At 41.7% G+C, this 17,792-nt stretch overlaps 2 long non-coding RNA genes across 2 annotated transcripts in view; both read left to right on the top strand.

Annotated features, from left to right (window-relative positions):
• The window catches only part of LOC105261377, a 116,076-nt gene extending 102,421 nt beyond the window's left edge, over nt 1–13,655 (top strand). The window contains exons 6-8 of the long non-coding RNA XR_006592725.1: nt 2,791–2,914; nt 12,794–12,816; nt 13,605–13,655. This is a non-coding gene — a long non-coding RNA (uncharacterized LOC105261377). The remainder of the gene's footprint in view (nt 1–2,790; nt 2,915–12,793; nt 12,817–13,604) is intronic.
• Nucleotides 13,656–14,585: 930 nt separating this feature from the next.
• On the top strand, nt 14,586–17,508 carry LOC123383217. Its single transcript, XR_006592726.1, has 3 exons — nt 14,586–16,272; nt 16,959–17,004; nt 17,345–17,508. It is a non-coding gene; the product is annotated as an uncharacterized LOC123383217 (long non-coding RNA).
• The last annotated feature ends 284 nt before the right edge of the window (nt 17,509–17,792 follow it).

Genomic DNA, 17,792 nt, shown 5'->3' with positions numbered 1-17,792 from the left:
CCCCTATGCAGGGCTCAAATCTGAATTGTGAGATTATGACCTGAGCCCAAGTTGGACACTTTAACCAACTGAGCCACCCAGGCACCTCATCATTAGCCATTTTAAAGTGTACATTTAGTACACTATAAAGTCAGTAACATTTAGGGGTGCCTGGGTGGCTCAGTCGGTTAAGCGTCTGACTTCAGCTCAGGTCATGATCTCACAGTCTATGAGTTCGAGCCCCGCGTCGGGCTCTGTGCTGATAGCTCAGAGCCTGGAGCCTGCTTCAGATTCTGTGTCTCCCTCTCTCTCTGCCCCTTCCCTGCTCATGCTCTGTCTCTCTGTCTCAAAAATAAATAAAAACATTAAAAAAAATAATAAAGTCAGTAACATTTAGGGTTTTCACAGTATTGTATAAACAACACCTCTCTGTAGTTTCAAAACTTTTTCATTATTCCAGAACTCCTGTACCCATTAAATAATCACACCCCATTTCCTCCTATCCTTAACCCCTTGCAACCTCTAATCTGCTTCCTATCTGTATGGATTTGTCTATTCTACATATTCTTAAAAAGGAATCATAAAATATGACCTTTTGTGTCTTGCTTCTCTCACCTAGCATCATGTTTTCATGGCCCATGCATGTTGTAGCATGTGTCAGTACTTTATTCCCTTTTATGGCTGAATGATATTCCATTATGTTGATATTTCATATTTTATTTATCCATTAGTTAATACTTCATTTTATACTTTGGAGTATTTCATTTTATATGTGAAGAAACTAATGCAGATAATTGGCTGGATCGTTCAAAGCCAGGTTTCATGGCTCCCAATCTAGTGCTCATTCCAGAAAATCCACTAGGTCCCATAACTTAAAAGTACATGTTCATTTCTATCTAAAACATATTTATCAATCAGATTGTGCAATAGGGAATGAAGCTAAGAAATGCAACATAGATTCTAGGACCATCACCTCAGCAGCCTCCTCACTATTTGCTATTGCCTTTTACAGGTTTTTCCCAATTTCCAGGGAAAAAAGAAAAGTCAATAAAAAAATGGTCCTTTGCCGAACATAGTTCTCACTCTTGCCCCTGTTCCTTTCTCTGATTCTATGTCTCTCTTTTATGTTGTTGTCTGTGAACAAGCCATAGGTCATTAGGATGGGCCCGTGAGAGCTAAGACTGAGAAAAAAAGTTCCTGATTTAAAAGAAGTACATCAGAGGTCAACAGCCATCATCATTCAACTTCAGTTGCCAAGGCACAGGCTCCAGAATCCACAGGCCACATACGCAAATGTTAAGAAATTCATCCCAATTACTCTTGTCTACCCAATAGTTTTATACACTTAGATGAGGCACTTGGTGGGGAGATATTGTAGTGGAGGCTACTACATTATAATAATTATTTCTGTATATGGAGATTTTATTCAATTTTAACGTTTATTTATTTATTTATTTATTATTTATTATTATATTTTTTTTTTGAGACAGAGAGAAACAGAGGATGAACGAGGGAGGGTCAGAGAGAGGGAGACACAGAATCTGAAACGGGCTCCAGGCTCTGAGCTGTCAGCACAGAGCCCGACGCAGGGCTCGAACTCATGGACCGCGAGATCATGACCTGAGCTGAGGTCGGCCGCCCAACCGACTGAGCCACCCAGGCGCCCCGATTTTATTCAATTTTAAAAGAAAACAATTTGAGACCCTATAACAAAGCAAATCTGTCCAGCTTTAGATCAAATTCCAAGAGTAGCCAACTTCTGTTTTTCAGTAGCTGGCCAGAGCATCTGGCCTTAATGAGCTCCACTGACATTTCTTCATCCCATATAGTGTAAAACAAAACCAATCCAGACTCCTTGATAAGCTTTACTTGAGTTTTACAAATGGTTTCTCTAATGGTAAGCCAAAATCATTTTTTGTATTCTCTCCAGATAACTTTACTGTAACATATAGTAATGTGAGTCTTCTGTAAACTGTCAACCAACGCTCTATGATATAAAAATCAATATACTGTATATGCAAGTGAAACAGTGCATAGATTCTAACCTGGACCTACTAGGAAAACAGTCTCAATATATTAATCACAACACTGTGAAAATCTGTTCAGGCTGCTATAAAGAACATCATAGACTGGGTGGTTTATAAACAACAGAAATTTCTCACTGTTCTGGAGTCAGAGAAGTCCAAGATCAAGGTGCTGACAGATTCAGCGTCTGGTAAGGACTCACTCCCTGGTTCGTAGACGGCCATCTTCTCACTGTGTCCTCAGACAGCAGATGATAGGGCAAGAGAGCTCTCTGGGGTCTCTTTTGTAAGGGCTCTGATCCCATTCATGAGGGTTTCATCTTCATGACCTAATCACATTCCAAAGGCACCATCTCCAAAAGCCATCATATTAGGGATTAGGATTTCAACATATGAATTTGGGGGGGACACAAATATCCAGTCTATAGCATATAGTAAGGCTAATAACGTTGAATAAATGAACTCAGAAACATCACAATTAAATATCAGCGTAGTAAGCCAGGCTAAGAGAAGGAGGCTGATATAAACAAGAAAATGTCAGAATTTACTGTGCAGAATACCAAATTGATGTTTCAAGCCCAGTGAGTTTTTTTGCAGTTCATCTCTCATTTCCCCTCTGTCTCCAGCTTTCCTCTCTTGGGGTTTCCTATTCCAGGACTCAGTTGGCTAGCCAGCTTAAATCTGGGTACATCTGCCAGCCGGGAACTATTCCAGTCAATAGTGACTGCTGCTCCTCTTATGAATATTTGTGTGCTAAGAACTAATTCTAAACATATTCTAATTCCAGTGCACCTCCTATTCTAATGGTTTGCTCTGTCCTGGTGTGGCTGGAGACATAACGAGACCCACAAATCAGCTCTTGGACAGCAGACCTCCTTCAGGGCAGGAAGCTCCAAGGGAGAGGAGTGAGTGTATGTCTAAAATGAAAAACCTTGTCTTTCCCTCCTGTTGTGGGAGGGGGGGAAACCCTCAGTTCAGTCTGTCTCCTGAGTGTTTCTTTTACTACTCACACAAAACACTTCACTTCTGACACTTCTGGTCACCAAATGTGTCGGGGGAGGGGTTCCCCCACAACAACAAGCAAGTCTCCAGCACCAGCTGGATGTCTTACAATTTGACTCAATCCTGACACTATCTAGCCAGAGACACACCCTCATTTCAGATGCCAGTTGTTAAGCCCAGGTTATTACCTGTGCTTCTGAACTACTGACTATTGATAGGAGGTTCCAGTGACCCCCTCCTTGGGGTTGGTTAATTTGCTAGAGCAGCTCACAGAACTCAGAGAAACCCTTACATTTACCAGTTTATTGAGGGATATGATAAAGTATACAGATGAACAGCCAGATAAAGAGATACATAAGGCAAAATCTGGGAGGATCCTGTGCACAGGAACTTTTGTCTCCATGGAGTTGTGGTGCAAAATCATCCTCCCGGGATGGATGTGTTCACCAGCCTGGAACCTCTCTGAACCCCACCCCCACCCCCAGTACTATTGGGATTTTTTTGGAGGCTTCATCACCGTGGGCATGATGAGTCATTAACTCCGTTTTCAGCCCTTCTCCCTTTTCAAAAGAATGGGGGAGGGGAGCAGAGCTGAAAATTCCAAACTTCTAATCATGGCTCGGTGTTTCTGGTGACCAGCCCTCAACCTGGAGGCACCCAGGGTTGCCTTCTTAGAATAAAAGACACTCCTATCACCCAGGAAATTGCAAGGATTTCAGGAGCCCTGTGTCAGGAACCAAGAGCAGAGATCAGTGTATAGTTTTTATTATCTCACAATGTCCTACTATAATTTCTGAAAGAGACTAGGAGCAAAACATCAAGGCATATTAATACAGTACTAGGAAGAATGCATCTCTGATTTGCTTGTTCATCTGTAAGGGCGAACAAACCGAGAATAACCAGTACAAGTTGAAGAATACTGCATATAGTATGATTACATTGGCTTAAAATTTCAAAACTATATGTCCCCAGGGATATATCCAAATTTAGAAATACAGTAAAGAAATACATCAGAATGTAAACACCATCCTAGATAGTTGTTACTCCCAGGTGACAAAGAAGCAGTGCTTTCAGGGAAAGGCAAAGGAACTCAATGGTATCAGGAGTTTAATTTCTGAAGCTGAGTGATGGGTACAGGAGTGTTAGGAGCACCATCTGTTCACAATGGAGTTCCTTTTTTTTTTTTTTTAGTTTGTCAGTTTTAACAATTAACAAAGTAAATGTTGAGAGACACCACCACATAAATGAGAACTCTTTCCAGTCCTCAATTTGTCTGTTTCATGTGCCCAGTTAGTCTTTTTTTTTTTTTTTTGAGAGAGAGAGAGAGTGTGCATGCATGCAAGCAGAAGGGCAAAGAGAGAGGTCAAGACAAAGTCCCAAGCAGACTTCTTTCTGTCAGCATAGAGCTTGGCGCGGGGCTTGATCCATGAACCTGAGCCAGATGCTTAACCAACTAAGCCACCAGGCGCCCCAGCATCTTTTCTTAATTGTGGTAAAATATACATAAGATTTACCGTTTTAACCACACAGGTGTTCTTTTAATGATACTGGCTCACATGTGACAGGTGAATATCAACATGACACAGAAATGCAGTTGGTTCATACACAACTTTTCCAGTATGTTAGTATTTTGAAATGATCAGGGCAAACCTTCTCACAAAGAGGAAGTGTTCATCATATTTGAGGACCCCAAGGAAAGAGCTGAAAATCCCACATCAGTGCCTTCCTTGAGTGGTTATAGGGGCTGGTTTTGTGGCTTCAAGAACCTCTGCATTTTCCACTGCCTGAAGCCATCTGGGGAAGTTGGCAGTGCAGATGGCAAATTATGAAGACCCTTCTTATGTTTAAATAAAGTGATTCAAGAAAGTTAGATTGTATTTTTTATAAGTTTTTAAATTTATTTTGAGAGAGAGCAAGCAAGCAGAGGAGGAACAGAGAGAGGGAGAGAGAGAATCCCCAGCAGGTTCTGTGCAGTCAGCGCAGAGCCCAACACGGGCCTTGAACCCACAAACCCCAAGATCTTGACCTGAGCTGAAATCAAGAGTTGGACGCCTAATCAATTGAGCCCCAAGAAAACTAGATTGTATTTTTAATTATGGTGATGAGCATCTGTTTTGGAAGCAAATGCCTTTAAGGACCCTCATCTCTAGTTGTAAAAATACAACTAGATTGTATTTTTCATTATGGTGATGAGCATCTGCTTTGGAAGCAAATGCCTTTAAGGAGGAAACAGGGGTGCCAGGATACAGGTTGCAAAGAAAGGCCAAGTGTTTGGTTGCAAATGCGAATGGAGAGTGAAGTGTGCCAGGATATTTATTAGGATGGTTATTTTTATTAGGGCTCTGATTACAAACTTCGTAAGATTTTGAGTGCCTGTTCTTAACTCTGTTCTTCCCATAAGCCCTTTTATTTGTCATGCATGATTTGGCTTGGTATGAGGTTTTTCAAAACTACAGAAGAATTGTTCTTGCTGTCTACATATACTTGTATATTCTAAACAAATTTTAGAAGTAAGAAAACCCTGTAATAAGGAGAAATAATCTAAGTAGGAGAGTAACTTCTTTTCTGTCTTCTGGGCTGATGTTAACCCAGGGGCGAGGCAAATCAAAATGGCTTAAACAATAAGGAAAATGTATTATTTCATACAACATAGAGTTCCAAACATAGGGTGGTGCATGTAGAGTAACATAATGATGTCTTTGAGGTCTGAATCACTTTCCATCTTCCTCCTCTGCCATCCTTACCGTCTTGGCGTTCATCCTGAACTTGTGCCTTCTGGACACAAGATGGCTGCCATAGCTTTAAAACTCAGTGTCATGTAACTGTGTTCAAAGGCAAAAAGAAGTTTTTGCTTTAGAGTCTTTTTTTTTATTAGGGAGAAAACTCTTTCCAGAAGTCCACCTGCAGATTTCCTTTTAGGTTTCTTTTGCCAGAGTTGGATCACGTGGCCATCCCCTAGCTGCAAGAGAGGCTGGTTAATTTTTAGCCTTTAGAGAGGGAGGCAGCTCTACCAGCAAGGAAAACACGATGGGAATGGCTCTTGGGTTGACAACCAGCACTGTCAGCCAAGGTAGTAGGTGACCAGTCAGGTCTATCAGCAGATATAATCAATGCTTTACTCCATGATGTCACCTTTAAGATTATTCCAGTTCTTAAATGGTCTTTTCATCACAAAGTCTGTAATGTGCCACACCCTCAAATTCACCCTATGCCTTTCTGCCTCCCATCTTTTGCACATTCAGTTCCCTCAGCCTGGGCTTCTGTCCCCTTCCCCATCTGCTTTTAAACATAGAGTCCACTCTTGAAGATGCCACTCAAACACCACTGTCTCAGTAAAGCCTTCCAAATAATTGGTCATTCTTTGCAACTCTTTCCTCTGGTCTCCCATAGCATGGGGAAATTCCCCGACACAAGGTCTAGCAAAGGGTCTACAAAGGTTCAACAATTCTGGCGAATTGAATTGAACTGTTTTGCCCTCTGAGCTGAAGAAGGAAATTTAATAGAAAACAAGTTTCTCTTCATATTATAGTATTTGAGGGGATTTGAGTGAAGTGATATTGCACAAAGGAGCCACACTAAAAGTTTAACATTGTCTTTTTCTGTTTTACACTGTGCTTTAACTATAAAAATATTTCTTGCCCAAATTATTTAGGAAGTTGACCTAAAAGCAGTTGTTTTCCTCTCCCAAATTATTGGAGTGACTGTTTTCACCCTTTCAAATTCTTTAACTTATAAGCACTGGTCTTTATCGATTTTTAACCTGCTTCTCAAAATTAGTAGCATGTTAATAGTTGTTGAAGTTGGATGGTAGGTGCACGGGAATTCATTACACTACTCTACATTTGTGTGTGTTTAGAATTTCCAAAAGTAAAATTAAAAACTAATTGGTTCTCCATGTTTCAGAACCTTTGAAGCTTATGGTTATGTATTTAGTAGAAAGTATAGTAGATATTCAAATATTACACATGGGAAATTAGTTTCCATCCAATTCAGACACAAAATCTGCAGTCTTTTTGGTAGGGTTTTTTTCTTTCCTTCCCCAGATTCAATGAGTCATGAAGCTTTATTCTTCCATTTACTTTTGGGAAAAAAGTGCCAATGCAGAGTATGAACATGTGCCAGCTCGTCAATGATGTTAAAGTTCTTCACTGTTGAGGGGCACTTGGGTGGCTCAGTCAGTTAAGTGTCCGACTTCAGCTCAGGTCATGATCCCATGGTTTGTAAGATGGAGCCCCATGTCAGGCTCTGTGCTGACAGCGAGGAGTCTGCTTGGGATTCTCTCTCCCTCTCCCTCTCTCTCTGCCCCTCCCCTGCTCATCCTTCCTGTCTTGCATGCTCTCTCTCTCAAAATAAACATTTTTAAAATGTTCTTTATTGTTGATATGTACTTTTTTCTTTTGATTAGATACTTCTGTGGCCATGTTGGGTCTTTGTCAGGTGGGTTCCAAGTGCGATGGTTTCACATTTGCTTAAGTAAGCTAGAGAGCTTTCTTTTTCTTTTTTTTTTTAATTTTTTTTCAACGTTTTTATTTATTTTTGGGAGAGAGAGAGACAGAGCATGAACAGGGGAGGGGCAGAGAGAGAGGGAGACACAGAATCGGAAACAGGCTCCAGGCTCCGAGCCATCAGCCCAGAGCCCGACGCGGGGCTCGAACTCACGGCCCGCGAGATCGTGACCTGGCTGAAGCCGGACGCTTAACCGACTGCGCCACCCAGGCGCCCCTAGAGAGCTTTCATATAAGGGAAGGGAAGGAAAGAGGAGAAGGGAGAGAGAGAGAGAGAGAGAGAGAGAGAGAGAGAGAGAGAAAGAAAAGAAAAGAGAAAAAAGAAAAAAAAGAAAAGAAAAGAAAAGAAAAGAAAAGAAAAGAAAAGAAAAGAAAAGAAAAGGGAGAGAAAGAAGGAAAGAAAAGAAAAAAAGAAAAGACCTTTGACTCAGCTGACATCAAATTTTGGCAACAATAGTTAACCAAAGGCAAAATTAACCAAAATTCTTTTAGGTGAGATAACAACTTTACTCTTTATGTGATCTCAGTAAATGTGTCTTTCAGTTCATATAAAAGGAACTACAGAGGTTGCATTTTATCACATTTTTTTGTAGAAGATATACACAGCAGAGCTTCCTCCCTTGTTCCCTTTTTACAAAGTTCTGTCTGTCCTCCACGGCTTAGTTTAAATTCTGCCTCCTCTGTGAAACCCAAGATTGAGGTCTCTATTGTAATAAAAACAATTATTACAATCTTAGCCAACTTGTATTGAACTCTTACTATACCAGAGGCCACAAGTTGAAGAGCAATTATCTACCTACTCACCAAATTCATTTGGGAAGAATACCAAGAATAGAGTCCCAAGTCCTTCCTCTAGAGAGCCTAATTTGGTAGCTCTGAGGTGAGCCATGGAATTTCCACTTTAATAAGAACCTTCTGGTGATTCTTCAGCCCAGCTAAGTTCAGGGAACCAGGTGGAATGAATAAACCCTGGGCCCTGGACACCCTTTGGATGCAGACTGCCTGGCCTGCAGACTATGAAGATTCATTAGCTTCCTGTAAAATCCGCTGCTGAGTAGCTTTTATTGTGCTCAGGCTTCATGTGTATTCTTCTACTTAGTTCTTGCAACAACCCCATGAGAAAATTGTTATTATCTCCACTTTATAGTAGGAGAATCAAAACAGAGGCTGAGGGAGATGTGACCTGCCCAAGATTATATTGAAAGCAGTGCCAGGAAATCCAGGTGTGCTATGTCCCCCAGCCGACTAGTGTTATCAGAACCACAAGACTGAATGTTCACACTCTTTCTTTATGAATCTTCTCTTGATGTGAATGAGCCTGTTAAAGTTAGAGATATAATGAGTCTTAAGTTGGTTGGCTCCTCTGTATTACAGTGGGTCACCAGTGAGTTGGGACTCTTCTCAGCTTTGCAGCCAGAATCTCAAGGTTTCCAGTTTATGCAAACTCTAGCAACTACTTGCTTAACCAAATTCATAGGAGGCTGACCAAGCACATGTAATGCTAGTATGTTCATGGACAACGGGAGGGTACCTACCTGAATATCAACCCAGTCAAGGGACTAAATCACAGGGCAGAAGATAGTTGGGTAAATCTGGAATCAGAAATAGGAGTGGGATGCCATGCGGCAATGTTTTCATCATGCTAGGTTAAGCAAACAAATGACTGTTTCTGCATGGGAGGGATACATCTGTCCAACCAATAGGGGTGGAGGTCAAGAAACAGAGCTCTTATCAACTCTCTTAAGAAAGCACTGAATAAAAGGTAACAATTCTTATTTTCTAGTCTTCCTTTTAAAACAAATCTCCATAGGGGTGCCTGGGTGGCTCAGTCGGTTAAGCATCCGACTTCAGCTCAGGTCATGATCTCGTGGTCCGTGAGTTTGAGCCCTGCATCGGGCTCTGTGCTGACAGCTCAGAGCCTGGAGCCTGTTTCACATTCTGTGTCTCCCTCTCTCTCTGACCCTCCCCCGTTCATGCTCTGTCTCTCCCTGTCTCAAAAATAAATGTTAAAAAAAAAAAATTTTAAAACTCCATAAGCACAGTTTGTAGAACTATCTTGATTATAAGCATCTAAGAGCCCAACTCACCTGGCTTACTGAAAATCTAAGTTGCAGAAGACCTGGCCTCACCATGGCCAGATTGGGCCAGATGGTTTGCTGCTTTCCATGTACTGTGTAATTCTCAGGCTCCACGTGGAAGCAAGATGGCTACAGCTACAGTTGCTGCAGCCACAAGGTCCAAGTACAACATGAAAAAAAAGGAGCCTCTTTACAGTGGCTTCAATTTAACTCGCTTAAATTACTTGCTCACCTTTGAACCAATCATGAGGCAAGAGGAATGTGAAATGCTGATTGGCGTGGGCTTAGATCATGTGCTATTCCTCTTGAGGCAAAGGTGGAGCCCCAGACACTTCATGGGCTATGGAAGGATGGATGCCCAAACCAATAAAAGGCACTCTTGCTGAAAAAAATGGGAATAGAGGTAAACAAAGATCAACTAAACTATGGCTTCATGCCCAATACAGTTACAGTTAAAGTATCAAGTGACAATGTTAGTTTTCTTCTGACAATAACTACAGGCACACCTTCCTCAGGTACTCCAGTCAGCTTCTTTGAGCTTGGGTATCTCTCACAAACCATTTCTTAACATGGGCAATTTCTGCAGTGGACTAAACTCCTTCAACACGAGTAGTTCGACTTCCCCAGCATTATAAAATATATATATATATATATATATATATATATATATATATATATATATATTTTTTTTTTTTTTTTTTTTTTTTTCATCCCAGTCTGTTTTCCATGGATAAAGTTTGGTTTTTGTCACTGCCTTGTTTTACATTATTGTCATCCTCCTACACATATTTCTACTTTTCTCCTTAGCATTATATCATGAACATCTTTCCAGATTATTACATAGACTTTATGAGTGTAATAACTTTTTATAAAAATATTTTAAGGAGCACCTAATATTTTAAGGTGGCTCGGTCGGTTGAGTGTCCGACTCTTGATTGTGGCTCAGGTCATGATCTCACAGTTCATGGGATCGAGCCCCATGTTGGGCTCTGAGCTGACAGCAGCAGGGCCTGCTTGGGACTCTCTCTCTCTCCCTCTCTCTCTGCCCCCACCCCCATGCTTGCCCGAGCTCTCTCCCTCTCTCTTTCTCAAAATGCATAAATAAATATTCTAAAAATATATTTCAAAAGATTATTACAAAAGTAATATGTTTGTGGGGGGAAAATTCAAATAACACAGAAGTGTGTAAAGTTAAAAAGTAAAATCATCAGGTTTAAGAATGTGACCTAAACTCATGCTGAAATCTCTACCTCCTTATAAGACCCTGAGAAGAAATTTTAAAGATATGAAAGGGAAGGAAGGGACGGAGGGAGAAAAGTAAAAACAATATAGCCACTCCTAGAAGTAAGAAAGTCCCCTCTCCATAATGGCTGAGCAGCATTCCTTAAGGAAGGGGAGATGGGAAACCATGTGAGGAGCTGAGGCCCCCCATCCCGGAACCTCCACATGGGCATTAACATAGCCAGGCCACAGCGGACTCAGGGTGGAGGCAGAGATACAGTCCAGGTAGCAGGTGAGCTCACCAGCCTCTGAAAAAGGCCAGCACCATCCAAAAGAGACAGAAACCTCCACAAAAGGAGGACCTTGCCCTTGAGAAAACACAGATACCAGAACAATGAGGATGTGAAAATTAGGGATTTCAGATCCTCGGAGACACAGTTCTCAGTCTCCATTCTGGAATAGCCCGGGAGCTTTTGCAGATCAAGATACCCACTGCTCCCCAGACCACATTTAACTGCTCCCTAGACTTCACTAATCCCCAGTTAAGTCAGAATTTCTTGGGACTCAAGCATCAGTATTTTTAAAGTTTCCAGGTGATTCCAGTGTGCAGGCAAGGTTGATTTCAGCTATCCAGTAGGGAATAACATTCATGAAATGAAAACAGAAGGCTTAGGGCGCCTGGGTGGCTCAGTTGGTTAAGCGTCCAACTTGGGCTCAGGTCATGATCTCGTGGTTTGTGAGTTCAAGCCCCTCATTGGGCTGTCTGTTCTCAGCACAGAGCCCGCTTTAGATCCTCTGTCTCCCTCTCTCTCAGCCCCTCCCCCACTTGTGTTCTATCCCTCTCTCTCTCTCTCTCTCTCAAAACTCAACATTAAAAAAAGAAAACAGAAGGCTATAAAACAACAACACATGATCCTAAGAAAGAATCAGCTAATGATGCTGAAAATAAAATAAAATAAAATTGTAGACAGAAAAAAATTAATAACCTGAATATCTGACTGGAAATGACCTGAAGGCAGTCTCTTCAGATGAGCCATGTCCCAGCATTCGTTCTGCCTCTTTCCTCCCCCAAGCCCTCCCTCCCTCTCTTTCTCTATTCCCAATCTTAGATCCTGTAAATACAGTCAAAAGAGCACCATATAAAAGTCTAGCAAACACGAGCAACAAACAAGTTTCTGGGAGACCAGCAGCTGCAGGTCACAGGAGTTCTGTAAAAGTGTGCTCTTTCTAACTGCCTTGGCTCCCCTTTGCCTGCGCCTTGGTGGGATTCAAACTCAGGGCCTGGGAGGCACACCTGGAACTTTCAGTGAGGGTACAAATGGGGAAGCCTTGAACAAAGGAATAGTTCAGTAGACATCTCACTATGCCTTCGTCTACTCTTTTCTCCTCCCACACCTCCCTCCTAGGAAGATAAAATCTGGCAAAAATAATCAATTGGGACAGCTTTAACGGGGAAAATAGACTCAAGAAAGCCACCTGCAGCATGTGGATGAAAGGGGACCCTCCATCCCACCCATCCACCCTCTCTGTCTCTGCTGGCCCCAGCAGCATCAGGGGCGGGCAGAGAAAGGCTTGCTCTATCCTACGGACAATTTAGTATTTGCATGACACAGGTGGGGCTGGCAAGCACCCCACACAGTAAATTTGGAAGGCCAGAAAGACAGCAGTGAGGAGCTAGAGTTTTGGAAACAAACCTGGGTTTGACTTCCTGGCTGCCACTTACTCGTTTGGGACCTTGAATGCCTTGGGTTTCAATTTCAGGTCAATGCTTGAGGCAAATGTCTTCACTGAGGCATTCAGAGACTCAGTACCTGTTCTGGTGATAATATCGCCCACCTCCTAGCATAGGGCTAGAGATTAAACTAGATAATGTAAAGCCCCTAGCACAGGGGAGGTACTCAACAGATGGTCAGTCATTCTGCCCTTCTGAAGGAATCCCTACAACCAAGTCTCAGTTACTAACCGGAAGCTGTTCTCTCTCTAGGACCTGAGAGCTGAAACACACAGGTGAGATGTGTAATATTCTCCAAACTATTTATAAGCATGTGCTCTTGCTATGCACATATGTTTCACATAGTTATAATGCCCTATGGATATCTATTTTTAGGGGTGTAAAAATATCTGGATTTATACAACTTTCTCCAGATGTTTTTATATACACTGGATTTCATTTTATCCACAATAAAGGGAGTGAATTTAGTTTGGGAAGGACCATTAGCACTTTCAGTCTACAAAGACCCTCTGAAAAAGATAGTTCCATCCACCGATAAACTTGCCTCTGAAGGATCTTGGGCTGGGATCTTGCTGATAAAATATTAATCTGCATGAGACTTCTATTTGGAAGTATATCAAGACACTCCTTGCAAAGATTTTTTAATTAAACTTTTTATTTTGAGATAACTGTAGATTCATATGCAATTATAAGAAGTAATACAGATAGATCTCTGGTATCCTTTACCGGTTTCCCCCAATGGTATAGCATCTTTCAAAACTCTAGTACAGGATCAGAACTGGGATATTGACTTTGAAAGAGTCAAGATACAGAACATTTCCATTGCTGCAAGGATCCCTCTTGCTGCTTTTTTCATAGCCACACCCACCTCTGGCCCCAGCAGAGGACCCCCACCAACCTCTAATGTGTTCTTCTTGTCCATAATTTCATTCTTGTCATTTCAAGAATGTATAAATGAAATGATACAGTATGTAACTTTGGGGTTAGCTTTTTTTCACTCAGCATAATTCTCTGGAGATTCATCCAGGTCATTGATTTTATTTATTTTCTTAATTTTTCTAAGTGCTTATTTTTGAGAGAGAGAAAGAGAGCAGGAGAGAGTGGAGGGGCAGAGAGAAAAGGAGACAGAGGATCCGAAGCAGGTTCTGTGCTGACAGCAGAAAGCCCGACGCAGATCTCGAACTCACAAACCATGAGATCGTGACCTGAGCTGAATGAAGTTGGACGCTTAACTCACTGAGCCACCCAGTTGCCCCAGGTCATTGCTTTTATCAATAGTTTGTTCCCTTTTGCTACTGAGTAGTTTTCCATGCACCACAGTTTGTTTAAACATTCACACATTGAAAGACGTCTGGGCTATTACAAATAAAGCTCCTGTAAACATTCATGTGTGGGTTTCTGTGTGACTATGAGTCTTCATTTCTCTAAATGCTTGGGAGTGCAATTGCTGAGTCATGTAATAGTTACATGTTTAGTTTTAAAAGAAATGGCCAAACTAGTTTTCAGAGTCGTTGTGCCATTTTACATTCCTACCAGCAATGTATGAGTGGCCCAGTTTCTCTGCATCCTCATCAGAATTTGTTATTGTCACTATTTTTGTTTGTTTGTTTGTTTGTTTAGCCATTCTGATAGGTGTACATAATATTTCACTGGGTTTTTTTTTAATTTTTTTTAATGCTTATTTATCTTTGAGAAAAAGAGAGAGACAAAGCACAAGCAGGGGAGGGACAGAGAGAGGGAGACACAGAATCCGAAGCAAGCTCCAGGCTCTGAGCTGTCAGCACAGAGCCCGATGGGGGGCTCAAACCCACGAACTGCAAGATCATGAGCTAAGCCGAAGTTGGATGCTTAACCCACTGAGCCACCCAGGTGCCCCAATATTTCACTGTGGCTTTAATTTGCATTTCCATAATGGCTAATGATGTTGAACATCTTTTCATGTGTTTCTTTGCCATCTGTATTCCTCTTTGGTGAAGTGTTTCTTCATTTTACCCATTTTATAATACGATTTACTTTTTATTGTTGAGTTTTGAGAGTTCTTTTATATTCTAGATACTGGTCCTTTGTGGAATATGTGATTTGCAAATATTTGCTCCTGTGTTGTAGCTTGTCTTTTTATTCTTTTAACAGGGTCTTTCTCAGAGCAAGTTTGTAATTTTGATGAAGTTTGGTTTAACCATTTTTCCCTTTACAGATGATACTTTTGGTGCAAGTCAGAGAATCCTAGATTCTGAGATTTTTCTCCTTATGTTCTTTTCTAAAAGTGTTGTAGTTTCACATTTAAGTCCATGAGTTAATTTTTGTGTAAGGTGTGAGACATAGGCCAAGATTTGGGGGTTTCTTTTTTGGTTTTGGTCTGTGATTTCTAATTGTTCTAGCAACATTTGTTGAAAAGGTTATCTGGGCCACGAGGCATGGGAGGAAGGGTGTGCCTTCCTTGCAGCACAGCACAGCCATCCCTCTGAGAGGATGCCACCACTTGGGGCCCTGCAGGGGCATGCTAGCTCATAGGGCTCCTCCAGGAAATGTCTTCCTGCACCCACATTCCTCACTCACCTCCACCTCTCCAGGGACACTCAGCATCATCTGTCACTTCACTGGGCTTAGGCTTTCCTTAAAGAATGGAAGAGCTACTGGGTTCAGGCGCCCATGGACTTCCCAGCCCGCAAGAATCCCTCAAGCCACAGGCGTGAGCGAGCCTAGCTCCCTGCTTGAAAGGGGGAGAGAAGGATGCCTAGAGAAAGAGGAAACATAAATGAATACTTCAGTATTTTGTCACAGAACTATTTTACATGCTAGTTTTTACTTCTGATGATTGCCTTATTAACAAGTGATAGCAAGAAAAAATCAGCAGTTACTTTTATTAATATTTTTGTTTAACAAGCAACATATATAGCAGGTATCATATACCAGGTGCTGCTCAGAGCTGTTTATGAATACTAATCCATTTGGGGCACCTGGGTGGCTCAGTCGGTTGAGCACCCAACTCTTGATCTCAGCTCAGGTGATGATCTCATAGTTCGTGAGATCAAGCCCCATATCAGACTCGGTGCTGAAAGCCTGGAGCCTGTTTGGGATTCTCCCTCTTCCTCTCCCTCTTGTGTGAGTGCACACTCTCTTTCTCTCTCTCAAAATAAATTAATAAACATTAAAAAAAATGAATGCTAACCCATTTAGTTCTCATAGCAACTTTATAAGGTAGGTCCTATAATTGTCCCCATTTCACAGATGAGGAAAAAACGATGACACAGAGAAATTAAGTAACTTGCTCAATCAAGGTCACACAGCTAGTAGTGGCAAAGCCAGGATTTGAACCCAGTTTGTCTTTAAACAGTGCAATCCTAATTACAATGGCAATTCCTGAGAATTCCTCTTGAGAATTGAATTTTTTTAATGTACTTATTTTTGTAATTAGAAGCTCATTTTCCTTTAGCTTGACCTTTATGACCAATTTTAAAGATCACGTCTCTGTTCTCTAAATCTGTCTTGCATGCTATTGACTAAAAATCACTTAATCATTTTGAAAAATAACCTCTTTCATCTTTTCAGAAAACAGCTTTCCAGGAGAGCTTTCTCCCTGATGCTATCAGAGCCACTATTTTTCTTATTTAGCATTTGTCAAGTGGCTGCAATTTGATACGTGGGAGAAGCAAGGTTGAGGTGACACTTGCCAGAAAATAAATAATAGCTGGTTGGTTTCACAACTAACAACACCATTCTTCAATTTTCAGGTGAGTCAGAATTTTTAAAAACATATGTGAAATACACATAAAGGACTAGAGAAATAGAAGTTATGGCTGTATGCGCTCTTCATCCACGAGAACCCTGAAAACAGAAGCATTCCCACCAGCCTGACCCTGACATCACAGCAAGAACCTCCAAAGCCAGTCTTTGCCAAATCAGTAGGATAGAGAAGCAACCGCAGAGGAAAGGAAAGGACAACAATGACCCATATGTTATTGCCCAAGTGCTTTTGAGCAAAGGCCTGTGGAGGCAAGACTGCGCCAAACCTGTTACAGGAAATTAGATAACACGTATTGTTTGGAAGCTTCAGCTCTATCCTCCAATTCCATTAGCTATTCCTTGACTCTCAATCCTTTGGGGGTCAGGGCCACGTCAACTCCAGCGCTGGGGTCTCCAAGAAGAACTCAACTGACAGCTACGACTGCCCACCCAGCACCTGATCACTTGGACCCTAGGGCTGCAGGTCTAGGCAGGGCCCCCGAAGGCCCAGCTATGTGGCTGGTGTTCACTTGGTGGCTCATTTTTGCTCTGATATTTTGGGATCCCGATTCATGTTCATACCTTTTGAGACTTTATTATTTACTCCCAAAGAACAGTTTGTTTGTTTTTTAAGTTTTGGTTAGATGCAGACTCCTCAAGGGCAGAAATTTCTGAATTATCTTTGTAATCCCAGGACTTGACACGTGGAAGCCAGCACAGAGGACAACAAAGAAAGAAAGGTAGCCAGTCTTCCCGAGAGACCTGGAGGGAACATTTTGATAGGTCTCCTTTCTTCTATAAATGTTTTTCCCAGGGGTGAGAATATAAAGTATGTACAATTTGCAATCCTACTTTTTGCTTTCAATTAATGTGATACAGGCATTTTCCTGTGTGCTATCATCTGAATAATTGGGCCTCCCACCCCAGATTTACATGTTGAAAACTTGATGCTCTAGGTGGTAGTATTAGGAGGTGGGGCCTTTGGTCAGTAGGCCATGAGGGTGGAGCCTTCACAAATGGGATTAGTGTTCTTATAAAAGAATCCCCAGACAGCTTGCTTCCCTCTTTTACAATGTGAAGATATCACAAGTGTGCGACCTGAAGAGGACCCTTACCCGACCATGCTGGCACCCTGATCTTGGACTTCCAGCCTCCAGAACTGTAAGAAATAAATTTCCGTTGTTTATAAACAACCTAGTCTTGGGGCGCCTGGGTGGCTCAGTCAGTTATGCGTCCAACTTGCATCCAGCTTTGGCTCAGGTCATGATCTTGCGGTTCGATTCGTGAGTTCGAGCCCCGCATCAGGTTCTGTGCTGACAGCTCAGAGCCTGGAGCCTGCTTCAGATTCTGTGTCTTCCTCTCTCTCTCTGCCCCTCCCTTGCTCATGCTCTGTCTCTCTCTCTCTCTCAAAAATAAATAAACGTTAAAAAAAATTTTTAAACAGCCTAGTCTCTGGTATTTTCTTACAGCAACCCAAATGCACTAAGATACTGTGTTACCATAAATTCTTCCCATTTGTGTGTGTGTG

Source organism: Felis catus, chromosome F2, assembly GCF_018350175.1.
Source record: "Felis catus isolate Fca126 chromosome F2, F.catus_Fca126_mat1.0, whole genome shotgun sequence".
Classification (NCBI taxonomy): domain Eukaryota; kingdom Metazoa; phylum Chordata; class Mammalia; order Carnivora; family Felidae; genus Felis; species Felis catus.
The sequence above is the reverse complement of the archived record's forward strand: the minus strand, read 5'-3'. Positions and strand labels throughout refer to the sequence as shown.